Consider the following 23,535-nt stretch of genomic DNA (forward strand, 5'->3'; position numbering starts at 1 on the left):
GACATCCGAGCGTGCGTCTCAGTCAGCTCTACAACATATCAAAAAACTGGACCCTAAGTCCTTATCGTATTTGAGATATCCAGCGAGTTAGCGCGGCTGTAACCAGAGCCAATTAAGGGATAATTAAATCAGGATTTGATATCAGGGTTTGATGATGTCATATCTAAGCATCATTTTACGTGGAGATTTGAAAAAAATATATATCGGAGCACTCACAGGCCTGGAACACCCTTAAACCAACCAGGAAGTGGCATTTTGAGAACAGTAAACTAGAACAATAAAACTTACATATTTGGAATCAGCGTTATCATATTAGTCTATAGCCAGAGTCTCGAAGAAAAATACAATTTCTAAAAATTTAACGAGAAATGACACTTGCAGTCTTTTCGCTGAACTTTGAGCTTTATCAGTGTCAAAAAAATTCAGGGCCGGTGGCAAAAAAAACAACTTACTCTCAATATGGATGGAAAGAAGTTTCGGATTTTTGAAAAATATCCCCCTCGATTTATCACAGATTCTGTGCTCGACGCCACACGTTGTCTGAAAACCTGGAAAAGGTCAATAAGTCATTGGATGTCCACTCGGCATGGCCCTGGTTACGGGCAATGCCAACTGGACTGTCTTTTTGGGATGACCACTTGTCTACTTGGGCATGACCCGTACCTGTTATGTAACAACTGAATTTTTGTAAAATATCAACCCATATTTTGGGCTTATTTTTATAGTTCTTTAGGTGCTATGAACACCAAACAGTTGTCAGATAATCATGTTTCAATGCTCTATCAGAATATGCAGAGCTTTTGCTCCAGAAACCACCTGTTGGAACAGATAAGGGGTCTTTCTTTCTTTTCAAGATATTTTTATTGGTTTTTAGTACAAGGCCCAGGAGCAAATATACTGCACATACAGATCTTTTCATATTGTATCACTTAAAAGACAAAAAAAATGTACATACAATACATACCCCTATCCCATCCCCCCCACCCTCAATCCCCAGGACAGAAAAGGGGTCTAAGAGCATCAAGGCAAGGCCGAATGTCCATTCGGCATGACTTCCAGTTTAGTTTGATGAAAATTGAAATGGCCCAAGTTCCTCAACCGTGTTATAAAACAGCTTCAACTTGTTACCACATATTTGTTGATAGCCCTAATTAGCGCACATGCATTATGGGAGCTCCCTGAGGCCCTCAAACCAAATAGTGCCAAAAAAGCAACAGCTGCAGAGGCCTTACGTCTATTTGGCACAACTTGGCTGTTTTTGGATTCATTGGATGTCCACTTGGCATGGCCCTGGCTTTGGACCAAGGCAACTGGACAGTCTTTTTGGGATGACCACTTGTCTAATTGGGCATGACCCAAAACCTTTGTGTACAGGATTTTAATATTGTCGACTTGGCATAGCTTTTTCGCAAGTGCAAACCAATTAGACTGTCATTTTGGGATGGATATTGTCAACTTGGGTGAATAGTATTGTAAGGCAATGCCAATATGACCGTCAATTTGGGATGACATCAAATTTGGCCTGCCATCGCCAAATGTACGTCCATTTGGCAGGAGACAGTCCTCTAGCAGCCCTTAGGTAGAAGTTGGTAACTACACTCAATGCAAAATAAAGGCTTAGTCAATACCAAACATACCGTCTAATTGGAAGTTTTATAGAACCAACAGGACTGTCTTTTTGGGATAACCACTTGTCTACTTGGGTATGACCCGTACCTGTTATGTAACAACTGGATTTTTGCAAGGTATCAACCCATCTTTTGGGCTTATTTTTTAAAGTTCTTTAGGTGCTATGAACACCAAACAGTTGTCAGATAATCACGTTTCAATGCTCTATCAGAATATGCAGAGCTTTTACTCCAGAAACCGCCCGTTGGAACAGGCCCAGGTTTTGGGATGACCACGTGTCAACTTGGAATTGACCATTTACCAAGTCTATGCCAACATGAAGTGTCTCTTTGGGTCGTCGCTGTCCACTTGTCTCAGTCAGCTCTACAACTAAATCCAATTAAAAAATAATTAATCAAATAAAGCTATTTTCAGAACCGCATGTCCCTTGTCCGATTGTTTCGGCACCCTCTAGGGGCAGAGATAATAGTCAACTTGGGTTACTAGTATAAATTTAAATATTGTCGACTTGGCTTAGCTTTTTCGCAAGTGCAAACCAATTAGACTGTCATTTTGGGATGGATTTTGTCAACTTGGGTGAATAATATTGTAAGGCAATGCCAATCTGACCGTCAAATTGGGATTTAAATATTGTCGACTTGGCTTAGCTTTTTCGCAAGTGCAAACCAATTAGACTGTCATTTTGGGATGGATTTTGCCAACTTGGGTGAATAATATTGTAAGGCAATGCCAATCTGACCGTCAAATTAGGATTTAAATATTGTCGACTTGGCTTAGCTTTTTTGCAAGTGCAAACCAATTAGACTGTCATTTTGGGATGGATTTTGTCAACTTGGGTGAATAATATTGTAAGGCAATGCCAATCTGACCGTCAAATTGGGATTTAAATATTGTCGACTTGGCTTAGCTTTTTCGCAAGTGCAAACCAATTAGACTGTCATTTTGGGATGGGTTTTGTCAACTTGGGTGAATAGTATTGTAAGGCAATGCCAATATGACCGTCAATTTGGGATGACATCAAATTTGGCCTGCCATCGCCAAATGCACGTCCATTTGGCAGGAGACAGTCCTCTAGCAGCCCTTAGGTAGAAGTTGGTAACTACACTCAATGCAAAATAAAGGCTTAGTCAATACCAAACATACCGTCTAATTGGGAGTTTTATAGAACCAACAGGACTGTCTTTTTGGGATAACCACTTGTCTACTTGGGTATGACCCGTACCTGTTATGTAACAACTGGATTTTTGCAAGGTATCAACCCATCTTTTGGGCTTATTTTTTAAAGTTCTTTAGGTGCTATGAACACCAATCAGTTGTCAGATAATCACGTTTCAATGCTCTATCAGAATATGCAGAGCTTTTACTCCAGAAACCGCCCGTTGGAACAGGCCCAGGTTTTGGGATGACCACGTGTCAACTTGGAATTGACCATTTACCAAGTCTATGCCAACATGAAGTGTCTCTTTGGGTCGTCGCTGTCCACTTGTCTCAGTCAGCTCTACAACTAAATCCAATAAAAAAATAATTAATCAAATAAAGCTATTTTCAGAACCGCATGTCCCTTGTCCGATTGTTTCGGCACCCTCTAGGGGCAGAGATAATAGTCAACTTGGGTTACTAGTATAAATTTAAATATTGTCGACTTGGCTTAGCTTTTTCGCAAGTGCAAACCAATTAGACTGTCATTTTGGGATGGATTTTGTCAACTTGGGTGAATAATATTGTAAGGCAATGCCAATCTGACCGTCAAATTGGGATTTAAATATTGTCGACTTGGCTTAGCTTTTTCGCAAGTGCAAACCAATTAGACTGTCATTTTGGGATGGATTTTGCCAACTTGGGTGAATAATATTGTAAGGCAATGCCAATCTGACCGTCAAATTAGGATTTAAATATTGTCGACTTGGCTTAGCTTTTTTGCAAGTGCAAACCAATTAGACTGTCATTTTGGGATGGATTTTGTCAACTTGGGTGAATAATATTGTAAGGCAATGCCAATCTGACCGTCAAATTGGGATTTAAATATTGTCGACTTGGCTTAGCTTTTTCGCAAGTGCAAACCAATTAGACTGTCATTTTGGGATGGGTTTTTTCAACTTGGGTGAATAGTATTGTAAGGCAATGCCAATATGACCGTCAATTTGGGATGACATCAAATTTGGCCTGCCATCGCCAAATGCACGTCCATTTGGCAGGAGACAGTCCTCTAGCAGCCCTTAGGTAGAAGTTGGTAACTACACTCAATGCAAAATAAAGGCTTAGTCAATACCAAACATACCGTCTAATTGGGAGTTTTATAGAACCAACAGGACTGTCTTTTTGGGATAACCACTTGTCTACTTGGGTATGACCCGTACCTGTTATGTAACAACTGGATTTTTGCAAGGTATCAACCCATCTTTTGGGCTTATTTTTTAAAGTTCTTTAGGTGCTATGAACACCAATCAGTTGTCAGATAATCACGTTTCAATGCTCTATCAGAATATGCAGAGCTTTTACTCCAGAAACCGCCCGTTGGAACAGGCCCAGGTTTTGGGATGACCACGTGTCAACTTGGAATTGACCATTTACCAAGTCTATGCCAACATGAAGTGTCTCTTTGGGTCGTCGCTGTCCACTTGTCTCAGTCAGCTCTACAACTAAATCCAATTAAAAAATAATTAATCAAATCAAATCAAATAAAGCTATTTTCAGAACCGCATGTCCCTTGTCCGATTGTTTCGGCACCCTCTAGGGGCAGAGATAATAGTCAACTTGGGTTACTAGTATACATTTAAATATTGTCGACTTGGCTTAGCTTTTTTGCAAGTGCAAACCAATTAGACTGTCATTTTGGGATGGATTTTGTCAACTTGGGTGAATAATATTGTAAGGCAATGCCAATCTGACCGTCAAATTGGGATTTAAATATTGTCGACTTGGCTTAGCTTTTTCGCAAGTGCAAACCAATTAGACTGTCATTTTGGGATGGATTTTGTCAACTTGGGTGAATAATATTGTAAGGCAATGCCAATATGACCGTCAATTTGGGATGACATCAAATTTGGCCTGCCATCGCCAAATGTACGTCCATTTGGCAGGAGACAGTCCTCTAGCAGCCCTTAGGTAGAAGTTGGTAACTACACTCAATGCAAAATAAAGGCTTAGTCAATACCAAACATACCGTCTAATTGGGAGTTTTATAGAACCAACAGGACTGTCTTTTTGGGATAACCACTTGTCTACTTGGGTATGACCCGTACCTGTTATGTAACAACTGGATTTTTGCAAGGTACCAACCCATCTTTTGGGCTTATTTTAAAAGTTCTTTAGGTGCTATGAACACCAAACAGTTGTCAGATAATCATGTTTCAATGCTCTATCAGAATATGCAAAGCTTTTACTCCATAAACCGCCCGTTGGAACAGGCCCAGGTTTTGGGATGACCACGTGTCAACTTGGAATTGACCATTTACCAAGTCTCTGCCAACATGAAGTGTCTCTTTGGGTCGTCGCTGTCCACTTGTCTCAATCAGCTCTACAACTAAATCCAATTAAAAAATAATTAATCAAATCAAATCAAATAAAGCAATTTTCAGAACCGCATGTCCCTTGTCCGATTGTTTCGGCACCCTATAGGGGCAGAGATAATAGTCAACTTGGGTTACTAGTATATATTTAAATATTGTCGACTTGGCTTAGCTTTTTCGCAAGTGCAAACCAAGTAGACTGTCATTTTGGGATGGATTTTGCCAACTTGGGTGAATAATATTGTAAGGCAATGCCAATCTGACTGTCAAATTAGGATTTAAATATTGTCGACTTGGCTTAGCTTTTTTGCAAGTGCATACCAATTAGAATGTCATTTTGGGATGGATTTTGTCAACTTGGGTGAATAGTATTGTAAGGCAATGCCAATCTGACCGTCGAATTGGGATTTAAATATTGTCGACTTGGCTTAGCTTTTTCGCAAGTGCAAACCAATTAGACTGTCATTTTGGGATGGATTTTGTCAACTTGGGTGAATAGTATTGTAAGGCAATGCCAATTTGACCGTCAATTTGGGATGACATCATTTCGCCAAATGTACGTCCATTTGGCAGGAGACAGTCCTCTAGCACCCCTTTGGTAGAAGTTGGTAATTACACTCAATGCCAAATGTAGGCTCACTCTGGCCAAACCGACCGTCTAATTAGAATGAGTTTTTGCCAAATGTACCGTACATTTGGCAAATTCGCCAAATGTACAGTACATGTGGCACTACACCGATGGCGAAAGTACAAAAGTGCCAGAATTACCTCTTACGCTAAGGTGTAACGACGCTTTTTGAGAGAAGCCTCTGGCAAATATACCCAAGTCAAACCTAAATTGACAAAAAAATCATGCCAATTGTACACACTTCTATGTCTAGACACAACCTAAACGCAGTGGTGGAAGAATTAGTCAGATCTGTTACTTAAGTAAAATTATCAAGCATACATTACTCAGCATGCAGTCTCCCATTAATTATTTCCCCCTCTTTGCAACATTTCTCAACAATAGCAAATCTACATAAGCTCACAATGCCTCACATCACAACGTATTGTGAGCTTGTAAATGTGCAATATCCAAATTGCCGAAGTATAAAACAGAGCTTAGGTGGTTAATGTATGTTTGTATTCATAATCTAAATCTGCACATTAAAATAAAGTTGTAAAATACTTGTAGTGGTGCAAAAAGTTCAATATTTGCCTGTGACACATGGATTGGAGTAGAACTATAAAGTATTGAAAAATATAAATACTTGAGTAAAGTAAAAGTATGTAAACATTTTACTTAAATACAGTACTTGAGTACCATGTACTTAGTTGCTTTCCACCACTGCCTAATCCAATCCAGCTCATTGTTCTATGCATCATGTTTGAATTAGTAGCACAGAGAGCAACAGAGTGATCATTATGTCCTCTCAGTGATATTAATTCAACCTAGAATTGACTTAAAAACAATATAAAACCATTTGAATACAGAGATAGTCTTACACTTTGTTGACCTCGGTCATCAGTGCTTTCATTACAGCGCCATCCTTGTCTCTGACCTCCTGGATCACAATGATGTCATATAAACCGATAACCTACAAAACAACATTTTAAGGAAACATTGATTATTATTACGGGGCCAGAGCTCAGCTCTGGACCTGTCTTAATGTTCCCCTCTTTTTTCTTCTGCCACTTTTCGCAGTTCTGGCTGAACCGTGCATACGCTTTTTACGAAACTTGGCCATATGGTAGATGGTCATGAAAAACTATCAAGAAATAATTCTCACAATCTTTCGTCAAAAGGTGGCGCTATAGCAAAATGCCAACTTTGAACAGGTACAGCTCATGCCCTGTTTGACCTACAGCCATGAAACTTCAATACACACATGCGTCTACTCATGATGAACAACTTTCACACTCTGACTTTTGACCTCTGACCTTTAGATCTCCCACCATTTTGAATTATATGAAAAACAGTTCAAACCTATCTCCTCCTGGGATTTTTGAGTAATCTGCATGAAACGTTTTACACATGAACTTTGGACCTATGCCGACAAACAAGCAGCAAAGATTTTCCATAAGTGAAAAAATGAAGCTTTAATGAGCCAATGAATATTGCAGTTTTATGACAATTATTCATCTGCCCCTAACACATACATGCAGACTCACATTTCTTTGAAACTTTGCGGTAATGTTGAGGGTCATTCCAAGTATCACTGAAACCAATCTTACTCCAATTGGTCAAAGGGGGGCGCTATAGCGATTTTTTGAAAATGCAAACTTTAAACAGGCAAAAGTCATGCCTCGTTTGGCCGACAGCCATTAAACCTGCTTACACATGTGCCTTGACTCATGAGGAACACATGTATCACGTTGACCAGTAAGCTCCGCCCTTAGATTGTCCGCAATTTTGAGCAGTTTGAAAAACACTTAAACCCAGGATTTCTCAGGTATTTGCGTGAAACTGTATCATCTGTGTGATCTCCTTTTTCACAGGTTCTTGTCTGTTGGTCCAATGGCTTCTCCCTTAAGCGAGTGCCTCACGACCGCAAGGTTGCCGGTTCAAGCCTCACTTGATGCAGACTCATTTAAGTTGAATTGCAAAAAACATGACTGTATCAATGAATACATGTGCAAACGGTAAAGATAACATGAAATGCTTATTTGAGAGTATGTTTTTTCAATGTATGACGTACTTCATTGTGAAAATAGCCGATCTACAATCTCACAACTTTTCAGATAGCAACGTTTTGTGAGCTTGTAGATCGGCTGCTTTCACTGGTTTCGGTTTCGAGGAGACATACAATTTCTCTATTGGTAAATGGTTTGTGAACGAGTGATCTTAGTGTTAGTGTTAGTGTGAATTATTTTTTCACTGGTTCTGGGCTGTTGGTCCAATGGCGTCTCGCTTCAGCAGTCGCCAGTTCAAGCCTCAACTCTTGCTGGCTACTTTTCAAATGTATCGCACAAAACATGACTGTATCAATTAATGCATGCGCAACTGTTAAAGGTAACATGAAATGCTTCTTGGAGAGAGTATTTTTTGCAATATATGACAAAATTGTGAAAATAGCCGATCTACAATCTCACAACTTTTCAGATAGCAACGTGTTTCTGAGCTTGTAGATCGGCTGCTGTGTTATCTCTTTTTTCACAGGTCTTGTCTGTTGGTCCAATGGCTTCTCCCTTAAGTGAGTGCCTCATGACTGCAAGGTTGCCGGTTCAAGCCTCACTTGATGCAGACTCATTTAAGTTGAATTGCAAAAAACATGAATGTATCAATGAATACATGTGCAAAGGGTAAAGATAACCTGAAATGCTTATTTGAGAGGGTATGTTGCAATGTATGACATACTTCATTCTGAAAGTAGCCGATCTACAATCTCAAAACCTTTCAGATAGCAACGTGTTTCTGAGCTTGCTAGATCGGCTGCTTTCACTGGTTCACTTTTATCTTCAACAGACAACCTCAGCCTGGACAAAGCCATAGCACTATAGGTAGTGTTGCAGCCTGTCAATCCGAAGGTTGAGGGTTTGATTCCTGTTAATGGCAATAGGTTGAGACGTCCAATCAATCCATTCTGCTTCCATCTCTCTCTCTCTTCAATCTATTATGTTTCCATGTCTCTCTCTCTTCAATCTATTCCGTTTCCATGTCTGTCTCTCTCTCTCTCTTCAATCTATTCCGTTTCCATGTCTCTCTCTCTCTCTCTCTTCAATCTATTCCGTTTCCATGGCTCTCTCTCTCTTTCTCTTCAATCTATTCCGTTTCCATGTCTGTCTCTCTCTCTCTTTCTCTTCAATCTATTCCGTTTCCATGTCTCTCTCCTCTCTCTCTCTTTCGCTTCAATCTATTCCGTTTCTCTCTCTCTCTCTCTCTCTCTCTCTCTCTCTCTCTCTCTCTCTCTCTCTCTCTCTCTCTCTCTCTCTCTCTCTCTCTCTCTCTCTCCTCCCCCCCACATCTGTGTGAGCTGATTTTTCACCATTTCGATCTGTCGGTCTCTCTCTTCAATCTATTCCGTTTCCATGTCTCTTTCTCTCTCTCTCTCTTCAATCTATTCCGTTTCCATGGCTCTCTCACTCTCTCTCTCTCTCTTCAATCTATTCAGTTTTCATGGCTTTCTCGCTCTCTCTCTCTCTCTCTCTTCAATCTATTCCGTGTCCATGTCTCTCTCTCTCTTTCTCTTCAATCTATTCCGTTTCCATGTCTCTCTCTCTCTCTTTCTCTTCAATCTATTCCGTTTCCATGTCTCTCTCTCTCTTTCTCTTCAATCTATTCCGTTTCCATGTCTCTCTCTGTCTCTTTCTCTTCAATCTATTCCGTTTCCATTTCTCTCTCTCTCTCTCTCTCTCTCTCTCTCTCTCTCTCTCTCTCTCTCTCTCTCTATTCACTGGCCCCGTATTATCGCTGCTTGCAGCTATATTGATAATTGTTTTTCGCAATGGAAAAATGCATTGAGTTTTTTCTTCCGGCACCAAAAAAAACAGGAAGTGGGCGGGAACTGCGACGCTCTATTCTGAGCAGTTTGAAAAACACTTCAACCTTGTTTTGCCTGTATCATCTGTTTGAGCTGCTTATTCACCAGTTCAGGTCTGTCGGTCCAATGGTTTCTCACTTAAGCGTCTGCCTGACAACCGCAAAGTCGCCAGTTCAAGGCTCACTTGATGCAGACTTTTGCATGTACTGCAGAGAGTTGCATTGCACACAACATGATTGTGTCAATTAATGCATGTGCAATTGTTAAAGATAACCTGAAATGCTTATTTGAGAGTATGTTTTTTCAATGTATGACATACTTCATTCTGAAAATAGCCGATCTATAATCTCACAACTTTGCCCTGTGTCCGTCCGTCTGTCCGTCTGTCGGTCAGCAGCTAATCTCTGGCACCGTTGGCCCGGTCACTGCGAAACTGTGCACACACACTCAGTATCTCTATAGTCATGTGATCAACATGGATCTACCCAATTTCCCATATTCCATCCTGATTGCCTAAGATTGGCTTCCAAAGTTTGCAGGCTTGGTTCGTTTTGAACAAAATGCCTCAAATCATGAACGCAGCATGCTTTGAGCATATTGCGCGTACATTCCCACTAGGCCGGGGAAGAAATGCCATTTTCAAATCAGCTTCATGGTGGCGCTATAACATGTCCGTGTCACGTTTTTACCTATAACTTTTACCTATAATCTGTGTGAAACTTTGCACGCACACTCCCTATAGAGGCCAAGGAAAAACCTTTGCCCTGCATTTTTTGGAACCCCTGTTTTGTTGTGGGTACTTGTGTTGTTGTGGAGCATTTCCTATAACAAAGTATAGATAGCCTACACCCTACAGTAGTGTCATTGCTGTAACTTGGTATCTGGAATGTGATGCTGTTGCTGCAGGGTGAACTATGGGTATCATATAGTATAATGGATGTCTTTTAGCCGCCCCACCCAAAATCACCGCCAGCCGCTACTGAAACTATGCATATGATAAAGAACTCACACACAACAAAGCGATGACAGCGTTCAACGTTCGCATGATAGAAACAGAAGCAGAACATGACCTGAGGACTGAAATGAGACGATGCCTCAGTGTCCAATGAAAAGCTTTTATAGTACACATCTGTTCTCAAGAGGATACAATCGTTGCTGTCAGTCAGAAACCTCTTATCTCCATATTTTATATGTCCTACACTTCATCATACTACAGTGTTGTTCAAAAGTAGCAAAAATAGCGAATCTACAAGCTCTTGTAGATTGGCTATTTTAGCTACTTTTGATTTAGTTTTAAGTGAAAGTGGTTACAATATACAATGTAGGCATTTATCAGACTCTCTTTATCCAGAGTGACAAATAGTAAACAAGGTAAGCACATACATAGAATGTAGAGAGACAGTGTAGTGTGTCAGTAAATTTCCACCTGACAGAGACAAATTGAAAAGCTGTTATGATACAGGTTTATTGTTAATAATACAGGTGCAGGGGATGAACGATTAAGTGACACTGAGATCAGTGGTAATTGTTGTCAGGACCGGTTCCATCTGGTCTGGATGGAGCCCTGAGGCCACAAACCAAGCCACGCCAACACTAGTTGTGTGTCTATCACACTCACCACTACACAACACTAGTTGTGTGTCTATCACACTCACCACTACACAACACTAGTTGTGTGTCTATCACACTCACCACTACACAACACTAGTTGTGTGTTTATCACACTCACCATTACACAACACTAGTTTTGTGTCTATCACACTCACCACTACACAAAACTAGTTGTATAATTATTACTGTTGGTTCAAAATAATTGAATGGTTATCATGATATCACACAAGATCAGCTAAACTTTAGCTGATCTTGTGTGATATCATGAACTATCCAGACCTCTCAAGTCATCTGGGGTCAGGTCTACTTTCTGTCCCTAGAATCACAACTAAACATTCAGTTTTTATGCTCCATATATCTGGAACAAAATCCGAGAAAACTGCAGGTCTGCTGCCACTCTTATTCATTGTCTCCGCCAGGCCGAAAGGCAAGGCCGAGACTATGCAGCTGGATCCGCTCTGACACCAGGCCCAAGACGACTGAGCTAGACGATACCATCCCGGCCCTCCCCAGTGCTTGGTCCCAAGCCGGGGCCAGACCCAAGGATCCACCTTTGGTCAGCTCCACTCCAGTCCCCTGGACAACGGTCTCCTGGGGTAAACATGGGGCACCCTGCCCCCACTCCCCTCCTCCCTTTACCAAAAATAAGTTCTCCCTCTTTAGCCTGGCGTAGCCAGACTATATCACTGCATGGATATGAGTCTGGTGCTTCCATGAGGACGTTTTTTTTTCCCAAGGGGCGGGATCAAAACAATGGCCCTCGACGCAATTGGTTAGACCTACAACCAATTACCAATTACAGTCTCCCATATTCGAATACTGGGCCCTGATTGGTCACACACGTCTTCTGGAGCAGGAAATGGATTCTCTATGGAGCGGTGCCAGACCCAAAACACAGAGTGCAATTTTTTTTTGCACTCACAGATTCGTCTGGTCCCAGGCTACTCCCTCTTGGCCATTGAAGATTTTCCACCGATCCCGACCCCAATGTAACACCCTCGATGTGGCCTCAGGGCTACTGGCTCCCGGACAGGTAAATGACCTGTTGCTGAAGGCGGTGGTCCGACGCCAATCCGGGGGTTGAAATTCGCTCCAGCTTTCGGCGAAAAAGTGTGTCCCCCTCACGCCGGTCACACATCTCGGCCTTTCACTGCCCCCTCCGTCCCAGCCCCATCCACCCGCCCCCTTAGCCAACAATATGGATTCCTTGCCTCCATCTACAGTCCTCCCCTCATAGCTCCCTCAGCGGTGATCATTGGTGACTCTATTATCAAGCACACCCGTTTTCCCAAGGCAATCACTCACTTCTTTCCTGGTGCCACTATTCCAGCCTTCTAAATAAACTCCCCGGTCTCATAGAGTCCCTCCCATCATCTGTCTCAAAACTCATAGTTCATATAGTTGTTATAGATGTTTCTATGGCTTATTGCGCATATTACTTATCATTGCTTCTTTCTTTCGTCTCTCTGCAATCGCTGGCCCCGTATTATCGCTGCTTGCAGCTATATTTATCGTTATTTTTGCCCATTTATTGACTTTTCATTACTTTTTAAATGCAGTTGTAACAGCAGTTGAACTTATTTGAATGTTTTCATGAAATTGTGTGTTAATTATACTGAAACGTACACCATCACTGTAGGCTTAGGTGATATAGGGTAAAGGAAAAACTACAATATGGTCTCTGCTTTTTCACAATTGAACTGTATAATAGTTATAACAGATTTTCCAATGCAAGTGTACACTTAAAGTTCCAGTGTAAGATAGTGTCAACATTAAGCTTCATACAAAAATAAAATAAAAAACATACTATGTACTTTTATAACATGCATGAACATACACAGTATCCAGGTTATTTGTATGAGGACAATTATTTGGGCAAATGTGGTTGCCCAGAGAAACAGTGTGAAAGCCTGCAGTGTTTCATACCTCAGCGATGTAAATCAGGATGGCGGCTTTACGGTCATCTGGAGGACTGTTTGGAACACCTGGAAGATTGGCCTTCTTCGGACCAAATGTCTGGACGTTCCAGGCTCCCACCCGGAGCAGAGCATAGGCCAGCTGCAACCCACCCAGCAAGAGGACCAGACCACACACTAAACGCATCCTGGGGTTGAGGAGGGATAGTGTTAAGAGAAGGTACACAGTACAGTTCATTTAACTCTGAGAGTTTGCAAGTAGAACCAAATGGACCCTTACTGGTCGATTTGTTACTCTCAGAGTTACAAATGTATAAATTAACACTAAGGAATTTACTGTGCAAGGTAAAGTGTAGTTTGCACGTGAGCTATTTTGCACTTTTAGGTAGCTTAGATATTATATAGACTCATTTAAGTCATACTTAAATAATGGGTTTAAGTCGTTAATACATTAAGAGTAAAGGTCTATGTTATGTAGTGTAGGTGTATGTGTTTATTATTTATAATTGTCAGCTAAATTTGTGAGACTGTGGCAAAAATAAAGGCGGATAGTGTGTGATTATGCGCATTACTGCACTGCACACACATTCTAACTAGGCCGAGGAAGAAATGCCACTTGAAAATGTTCAAATCAGCCTCATGGTGGCGCTATAACAGGCCAATTCGTCTTTTTACCTATAACTGCACCGATCTGTGTAAAACTGTATTTGAAATCCTGGCTTAGAGGCCAAGGAAAAACCTTTGCCCTGCATTTTTCACATCTGCCTTTTAAAGCGCCACCAGGAGGCCGACTTATGTAAAACACATTTTTGGATATTACTCCTTAACCCTGTAAGACCCGGATATATTTGTACTTGCAAAAACATTTTTTAAACCTTTCAGATGGTTTTGTAGGAGTACTTTGAAATATAATGTTTAAAAAAAATTGATTGATTGGCTTGGCTAATCGGTTGATTGGCTAAGATTGACATCTAAAGTTTGCAGGAGTGGCCCGTATTGAACAAAATGCCGCAAATCATGAACGCAGTGTCCGATTGCGGTGAAACTTTGCATGCACATTCACACTACGTTGAGGAACAAATGCCTCCCTTTCAACATTGACCTGTTATGAATTATTATAACACCAAACAACCACCTGCAAGAACGCACAGACTGCAATGGATTCGTGGAGACGGCCAGGACGCACAGCGCGCACCTCTCTCTACTATATTAATGTCAACAAATCTCTGTGATTCTAATCATCCTATAATCAGCAGAAGGGAGGGTGTCAATTCCTTGTCTCAAATGTGTTTATATAAGATGATAGCCTATTTAAAGAAGACAATTTGTGCATCACGCAATGCAATGCTCCAATTTACACACGTCAGTTTTATTCATCGATTACACAGGAAATAATGAACTGATTACAAAAATATAAAATTATAAAAATAAAATATAAAAAGTAACATTTAGGTGATACTTATGTCTATCAAATGTGGTTTTATTGAAAGGAAATCAAAGTCCAGAGCTTAGAAGCCAAACATCGGGTGTGTGCTCCATGTAAAATCACCACAGTGCGGCTGAAGAGTTCATGTCGGTATACGGCTCTGGTCGGAACATGAGCAGTGTTGCCAGATTGTGCGAGAGGAACCAGGTCTATGAAAACAAGCCCAAAAGAAGCGACTATAATAGGCCACATGAGCACTTCAAAACTATATATGTCGTCCATTAAACAATGTGCATATTTATATATGTTGGCTATTTGAAAATAGACGATCTACAAGCTCACAACCGTTCTACCATTATTTACAAGCAACTTCAGAAAAACAAGCCCAATGTGGCTTATAATAATCAGACCAGGCATCACTGCAGACAGGGAGATAGGAGAGTGTATATTGGATTGGGGATAATGGCTAGCGCAGTCTTCTCTTAAAGGTAATGGCATCTGGCACGGTGATTGGTACTGTGGGTCACGTCACAATGCATTTTGTTATGATGTAGTTCAACCAAATGTCTAAATTATAAAATACAGAATACAGAACATGAAACTATCTAAGGATCTTTTGAAACAACACATTCAGGGGGCTTATTTATCAAGCATATCAGAGTAGGGCTGCTGATGAACCTTATCATTACTTTTAATGTTTAAATGTAAAACAGGTCACAGGTCGGCGCAACACTATGCAGACATCGGTCCAGGTCTGGGCTTTGATGCCTAGACTGGCCTTTAATAAAGACGGACCTTTTATTTCAGTCAATCATTTTGATCACCTGTTCTGCTGGTTACAGACAGTGTAGTGTAAATCTTGCATGAACCATACCACCTTATTGTGCTTTCGAGGAAGGTGCTATATAAATGCACCATTTACTTTTCTATTCTTTTCACTAGTAATAATAATACACTTTATTTGTATAGCACCTTTCATAGCCCACAGTGCTTTACATTAAAAAAAACAATAAAAAAAACATGATTAAAAACAATATAAAGAAAAACATGATCAAGAACAAATTTAAATGAGGCAAGATCAAAATTAAAGCAATACAAGAAAATAGCAATGTAGGCCTAGTTTAGGTCTATGTAGTGTAGTGTATGTGTTTCTTATTTGTTATTGAATACAAATTTTGTAAGACTGTGGCAAAAATATAGGCAGATAGTGTGTGATTATGGATGGCAGCAGTGTGGCAACATTAGTGTAGGAATAGCCATGTTGGTGACATGATTCCCTGCTTTATTTGCTTGAACCCCTGCTCCCCAAAATGTCTGTGCACAGCCCTGTCGGTTATTGAAGCTTCACTAGTGTTTTCCAAGCAGGTATTATTAAAACATTTAAAAACAGGCTGTACGCTAATCAGGGGTGTTGTGCTATTTCGTTAAGTACTAGAGGGTTTTATGTGAAGGAGTGTCAATGGCATCACTTTGAATGGAAAAGTGCTGTTCAGTTGTTTTGCTTTGTTGAAACTAGAAAAAAACACCCATCGGGCATTTGACCCCTTCCTACATGAAGTAATAATCTGAGAATGTATCTGTTATAGATCTATACAGGCTATGAGGATAGCATAACAGCAAATGCTTTACTTTACATAGTCAGTAAAGGATGTGTGTATGCTGTAGGTGGCATAGCCTACTGTCAGATAACTATATTAATGACCGTGAACTTGTTGAAAAGTCAGTGAACAATAACACTGTGACTGAAACAAGATGTGATGCCTAGATTGCCTACACATTGTTAATTTTTTTATCAATGTCCTCTAAGCCCATATGGGCTGCCTGGGCACCGGGAAAGATGCATGACACTTTAACCACTTTAACCCTGGTGTCCTTGTTATGTCATTATTGGCAGAAAATTTCATTAATTGCATAAATAGCACATCTACAAGGACACAACACGTCGCAATGCAACACTCTGTGACTTGTGAGCTTTAGATATTTTTTTTCTTTTCGTGATATAAACATACAGTATACAGTAAAAAATAGGGCGTAAGTGGTTAATAAAAGCAAGTAATCCTCTAAATAATTTACCTAATTTACCTTATTGTTTTACCTGTTGTCTTTTGGAGCTGATGATGTTAAGTTGAGCAGTCTTCTCCTCGCCTGAATACAATTTAGAAATACGAGTTCAGGGGTTTTAAACCATCTCTAGTACACTGGAGCAGTCGCCTGATTTTAAAACGTTATCTATAATCTAAGTCCCAAGGAGCTATATCAACTAAGTGTTTTATTACTCTGGAGCCTAAGTTCCTATTTTAAGTATTATATCAAAGGTTATACTCGTAATAGATATTCAGGTGTCCTCATTCAGCTCTCAAGAACCTGCTTTTTCACTGTACGGGCCCTTTTTAGAGACGATTTTAGTTCTGCCCATTATCCCTTCCTTTGTACCTCCCTCTAACTCCTCGACCTATCCTGACACGGTTCCCTCCCCTTCTGGGTGTCCATATGTGAAATGACATGCCCACCCAAGAGCTTTTAGCTAAAATGACACACTTTCCAGAGAGTGCTCTCCCTCATCGCTTTGTGAGTTTCATCACTCTGATGACTGATCGTTCTTGTCTCCCTACAGTGACAGACTGGGTGAAATGACCCTTAAGAATAACAGAAGATTGTTTAAATAAAGCCTAAAAGCCCTCATATTCTGGGTTCAAACTTTAACAACATAAACATCTAAAGGGATATTTCACTTTCAAACGTGTTTGGGGGCATTTTAACATCTACTTAGGCTTTTGTGTGAACCTCAGACAGTTTTTAAGTTGCTTGATTCAGCATTTAGATCATATATTCATTTTATCAGACACGCCCCCTTCCCATGCAAACACATTGTAACTTCAAACTTCATTTAGGTAGATTAATTGGAAACACACATCCTTGGTTCTGTTGACTGATATTGTCCTTCCAATCTATGTGTGAGGGGGCCGTGTTTTTTCAATGACTTTTTTCATGTTTTATTGCATTTTTTCATCTTCCCCACAAATTATAAAAAAAAAAATGAAAAAAAAAAAGAGTTTGAAGTTACAATGGGTTTATATAGGAAGGGGGCTTGTCTGATAAAATGTTTAACAAATATCTAAACATTGAAACAAGCAAATTAAAAACTGTTTTGGGTGCTCACAAAAGCCAGAGTGTATGTTAAAATTTGCACAAACATGTTTGAAAGTGGAATATCCCTTTAAGTGGAATAAATATTTATACATTACTATTAATAATCAAATTAAGGTACGTTAGAATAAATCATGTTCAAGGTGCAATTACATGCAATTCAACCACAGTGAATGATTAAACCAAATGTTAATCTTTATTTACTGTATTATTATTATTATTATTATTATTATTATTATTATTATTATTATTATTATTATTATTATCATTACCCTTATTATTATTATTATTATTATTATGTTTTACAACTATGAAAATTATAATACACTACAGTCCTTGCTAAATAAGTGTAAGTATCCAGCACGTATAATACTTGACCTCATAAGTCATTATAGAATGCTGATGTGTTATGATTATAAAGCAATATGAGTATGTATGAGTTCTATCATCCTATCATCCTATAATTCTACAAAGCTCTGTCTGTTTTTTTGTCCCCAAAATCTCTTCTGCCCGGTTCTCCTCAGTGGCTGGAGCAATTGATCTGCATTTGCACACAGCCATTGACCATTACCATGTTCACTGAACAGCGAAGCCTGTTTTTCACTCAGCTGTTTATTAGCGTCTTTGTGTTCGCTGGCTCCCGGGTTGCCAAATCATGTGCGTGCAACAAGCGCCGGTGTTGCCACATCCATGAAACAAGCGGACCATCCGTGAAACAAGCGGACCATGACTCACTTTAGGTGCTCATATCCCCGACGGGTATGGTCTACTCTAGTAACTATAATTATACTATTGTGAATGCTTAACTCCCCCTGACTCCCCATGCCCATCTTCAAATTAATCTACTGACTCTGATTAGTCCAGGGCTGAGCTCTTGACTCAGAAGTTTGTGCAAATAGTAACTTGTAAATACAAATACGGTATACTGTGAAATACAGCCTTTGCATTCATTTATTTCACTCCAAAAACCCTTAATTTAAAATAATCATTTAGGTGGAATTAAAATCATTATTTTATTTGATGGCCTTGCTACCCTTGCATTAACCTTTGTGTCCAACAACAGTAAAGGCCAAGTTGCCTTGCCCCTAAAAATATGAAGTTCCAGGCCTGGTGAGAGATATGATCTACTGGGCATTTCAACACATTTCAACATGCAGTTCATGATAAAATCGAACTTCTGTAACTTGGTCATACTTCTCTGTTTCTTATCTTTTATCATCAGTTTCCTCCCATAGAGTGAAAGAAAAAAAAAGTATTGTCAAAACATGGTATAATTGCATAAGCCTGCAGATACAATGGTTTGCAAAAAAAAAACTGGTCTATGGATGCTTTAAGTAAAGGTTACGGAGCCCCAGCCCCAGAGAAGAGGAACTATGAGTTAGCTGGAACAGAAAACCACATGTAACCACGTGTAAAACACAAATACAAATACAAGTTAAAGATTTGGGGATTATGAATTAACACACTCACCGCCAAAGGGGAGAATTCTCCCCTTTTCAGTCAATGGTGTTTACCGCCAAAGGGGAGAATTCTCCCCATTCTCCCCCTTTTTTTTTTTTTTTTTTAAATTTCTAAAATGTTTCTCTAATTTTTGAATATAATTTTTTTAACGAATTAGGAGATATAAAAAAAAATTAAAAAAAAAATCCATTCACTTCAATGTTAAAAATGTACGGACAAATAATTCACATTTTTTCTATAAAAAAATTATTAAAAACCCTGGCAGTGGGTGAGTACATTATGAATAAACTCTGGCAGTCGGGTAAGTGATTTTCTTTGTTTAAAATAAGTGTTAAATAGCTCTATATTCTGATAGTACTCATTGCTATAGAGTGTTTGTTCAGTAAAAGGAGTCTCCTCGTCTCTCCAGCTCTTTATAAAACAGAAAATGCATTTTCGTTTCAGTTTCATTTCCAATTATCCAATCAGGATAGAAAACTCAATCAGGATATAGATTAAACAAGTGAAATTGGAAGTGATGACACTAAGAAATGAGCAGGCAAAATTGGAACTGGAACACTATAAAAATGAAGCTTAAAAATTTGTACTTTCTCCTGATTGGCTGAGATTTTGACACCTACCGGAAAATGTATTTTCTGTTTATTAAAGAGCTGGAGAGACGGGGAGACTTCTGTTACTGAACAAACACTCTATAGCAATGATTACTATCAGAATATAGTGCTTTAACCTTTTAACAAAATACTTGTTTTAACCCAAAAATATCACTTACCCTACCTTTAACATATTGATCAGTGTAATCATGTGGGGAGTTTAAGTGAAGCTTAGCACAATAAAGAGCAGGAATGGTAATTGTATGATTTACTATGATGATATAACAATTATATGCAATTTACAATTTAGTTTTGACACTACTTTGTTTTCTTTCAATCTATGGGAGGGAACTGATGATAAGAAGATAAGAAACAGAAAAGTATGACCAAGTCACAGAAGTGGTCGATTTTATCATCAACTTCATGTTGAAATGTGTTGAAATGCCCATTATACAACAGGTAGTTCCGACCAAGCAATCTGATTGGTTGAAATAGCTTTCTAGCCGTGCTTCAAACCAGCATCATAGCACGGGCCTAATCACATTAATAAATCACTCCGCACTGCAGTCCGCACCTGCTTAGACCATATATGGCACAGCTGTGCTGTGACGTCACGCTGTCCCACGATAGGAAAACAAACAGACAGTACCCACCGCCGCCACCGGAGAACAAACAGCTACGCAAAATGGACTATGTTGTTAATTTTGACTTATTTGGTGGACTTACGGTTGATCAATGGTTAGAAGAGAGCACACAAAATCGCCTAAAATCCTATAATAAAAGGAATAACTGGAAAAAAGTGTGCTTTATTTCAATGGTAACATCCATACTGTATAAATATCCTCCTGTGTTAAAGTAAAATTACAGTCCAGTGTATGTTATACTTTATCGTACGAAGGTATCGCACGGCAAAAATAGCCGATCTACAAGTTCACAACGCATCGCCATCTTGACGTGTTGTGAGCTTGTAGATCAGTTATTTTGGCCACGTAACACGATCGTACGACGGAGCATATAGCCTACTGGAATCAGCTGTGTTGATGAGACGATGACTCAGAGTGCTGCGCTGTTACAGGGACTATTTTGTCTCAGTCAAATAAACTCTTCTCTTTACAGGGAAACGGATAAGCGATTTTTTTTTATTATGAATTGCCCCACAATATGAATACATTTGGATGTGTTTTGTTGGTAACTGTTGTATAATCGCAATATTACACTCGAGGGTGTGCTTTACCTTACATTATTGGCACTTCTGTGATCGCGGCGGAACTCGGCTTCGCCTCGTTCCTGACCGCATCACAGGCGTGCCAATAATGACGGTAAAGCACACCCTCTCGTGTAATATTGCTTAAGTAGATCATATCTCACACCAGGCCTGGAACTTCATCATTTTAGGGGCAAGGCAACTTGGCCTTTACTGTTGTTGGACACACAGGTCAATGCAAGGGTAGCAAGGCCATCAAATACTATTTCAACTATTTCAATTCCACAGAAAAAAATACTTTAAGTAAGTTTCTTTTGTGAAATAAATGAATTAAGGGGCTGTTTATTTCACAATATACTGTATTGGTATTTACAAGTTACAAATATTTGTACAAACTCCTGAGTCAAGAGTTCATAGAGTTCAGCCCTGGACCAATCAGAGTCGGTGGATTCATTTGAAGATGGTCCTTTCGGGGGAGTTAAGAATTCACGGCCTAAAAAAACACCAGCTGGAACACTGTGGCACTGCAAGTAGAGCATCAACACCACTGTGGCCATAGGGGTAACACTTGCTATGCTATCAAATGCATTATAAGCATCATTATGATCACTTAGAAAATTGGCACCTGGTGGAGAAAAAAAAAGGATTACAAAATCGTGGGATAAAATTTAAGTAAAAAAATAAATTAGACATAGGCCTACTGTACATTAACCACTTTATTTAAACTTTGGCTATTTGAAAATAGCCGATCTACAAGCCCGCAATGTGCCGCGATGCGACGCATTGTGAGCTTGTAGATCGGCTATTTTCCAAAAAAAAATTATACATTTTGAAAACTTGAAATGGGATATTCTGCATAGTGAGTACTTTTACTTTTGTACCTTTATATTCAAGTAAATTATTTTTTTGATACCAGGCTTTAACTTGTAACAGAGTATTTCTACATGGTGGTATTGATACTTTTAAGTGAAAAATGTGAGTACTTCTTCCACCACTGGTGCTTTCCTGGTTTTAATTGGTGGGTGGGTTCCCTTGTTTCCCTGTCTAGTTTGTTTGACTGTACCACTGTGTGCCTGCTTACAGTGGTGTAAAGTAAGTACATTTACTTAAGTACTGTACTTAAGTACACTTTTGAGGAAGTTTTACTTTACAGGAGTATTTCCCATTTTCAGTACTTTTACTTCTACTCCACTACATCTCAGAGGCAAATATTGTACTTTTACTAACCTACAATTATTTGAAAACTTTAGTTACTAGTTACTTTTCCAGATATAAATCATTACATTATAAAACACACATTAACCACTTCAGCCCTATTTTATACCTAGGCCTATAAAATAGCAGATCTACAAGCAGATCTACAAGCTCACATCGCAACGCGTTGTGAGCTTGTAGATCTGCTATTTTCAAACATTTGAGTAATTTTACTTTTGGTACTTTAAGTACATGTTGATACCAATACTTTTGTACTTTTACTCAAGTACTACTTGTACATTGCAGTATTGATACTTTTACTTAAGTACATTTGAGTACTTTTTCCACCACTGCCTGCTTGTTTGTTTTCCACCCAGCCCGATCTTTCTACCGGTCTGGTTCCTTGCCCTGTCCCTGGTAGGATCAGTCATGAAGGCTGACTTGACCTTTGAGATAAATAAGTAAATGTGTCCAAAAGCGTAGTGCAATTTGGCTCTGTATGTGATCAAAGCTGATGAGAGTAAACAGCATCAGACGTGTGTTTGCAACAGTGAGCATTCAGTACTAGAAGCTTAATAAAACACCTACAGGTCATGTGACTTTGTAGAAGGTAAATAGAGGATGTTGCATGATGGGGAGTTCCAACTTCCAACACATAATATGTCCAACAGGTCATGGCAAAGCAGCACTACACCAAAAGACAGTTGTGCGTGCGTGCGTGCATTCGTGCATGTGTGTGCCTTCATGGCCAACGATTTCAAACCTAAGACTGTAAAAAATATGGACGAAGGGAACGGTGACGTCACCCATTGGTTTCTACAGACCATAAAAGAAGCCGATTGTTCAGGAACGTGCAATCTGCCATCTTTAATATATACCATTGGGCACGTCGGAACTCAAACGCTATTGCTTGAGACCAGACATGTGACCAGGGAACCGGAAAACAATCCCCAAAGAATGCTATTGGTTGTGTAGCTTGTCAATCAAGAGCGGGGGCGGGGAATGAATGCTATTGGTTGTGTAGGTTGTCAATCAAATCATCCCGCCCTTCCTGGAGCAGCCTACTTTATCGTCAATTTTATAATAAATGGGACCATAGTTTAGCAAAACGCATATCATGATGATTGAAAGGAGACTTTAAACTAGCGACTGGAAGCATATAGTATTTATGACAATTTTTATTAAGGTAAGAAAATCTAGTCTAAAGTTCGTCAAAAACCCATCCGCTTAAAATGAGAGAATATTCCTTCTGACACCTGCAGGGGTAAAACAGCGCCATACGCCATTCATATGAACTGTCTCTTCCGTATCGGCCTCATTGTAAATATGTCAGGCTGGCCCCTGTTTCAAACCTAAGAGAAGACACCAATTATTTTTTTACATCA

This window comes from Gymnoscopelus braueri, assembly GCF_963280865.1.
Source record: "Gymnoscopelus braueri genome assembly, chromosome: 16".
Taxonomy (NCBI): domain Eukaryota; kingdom Metazoa; phylum Chordata; class Actinopteri; order Myctophiformes; family Myctophidae; genus Gymnoscopelus; species Gymnoscopelus braueri.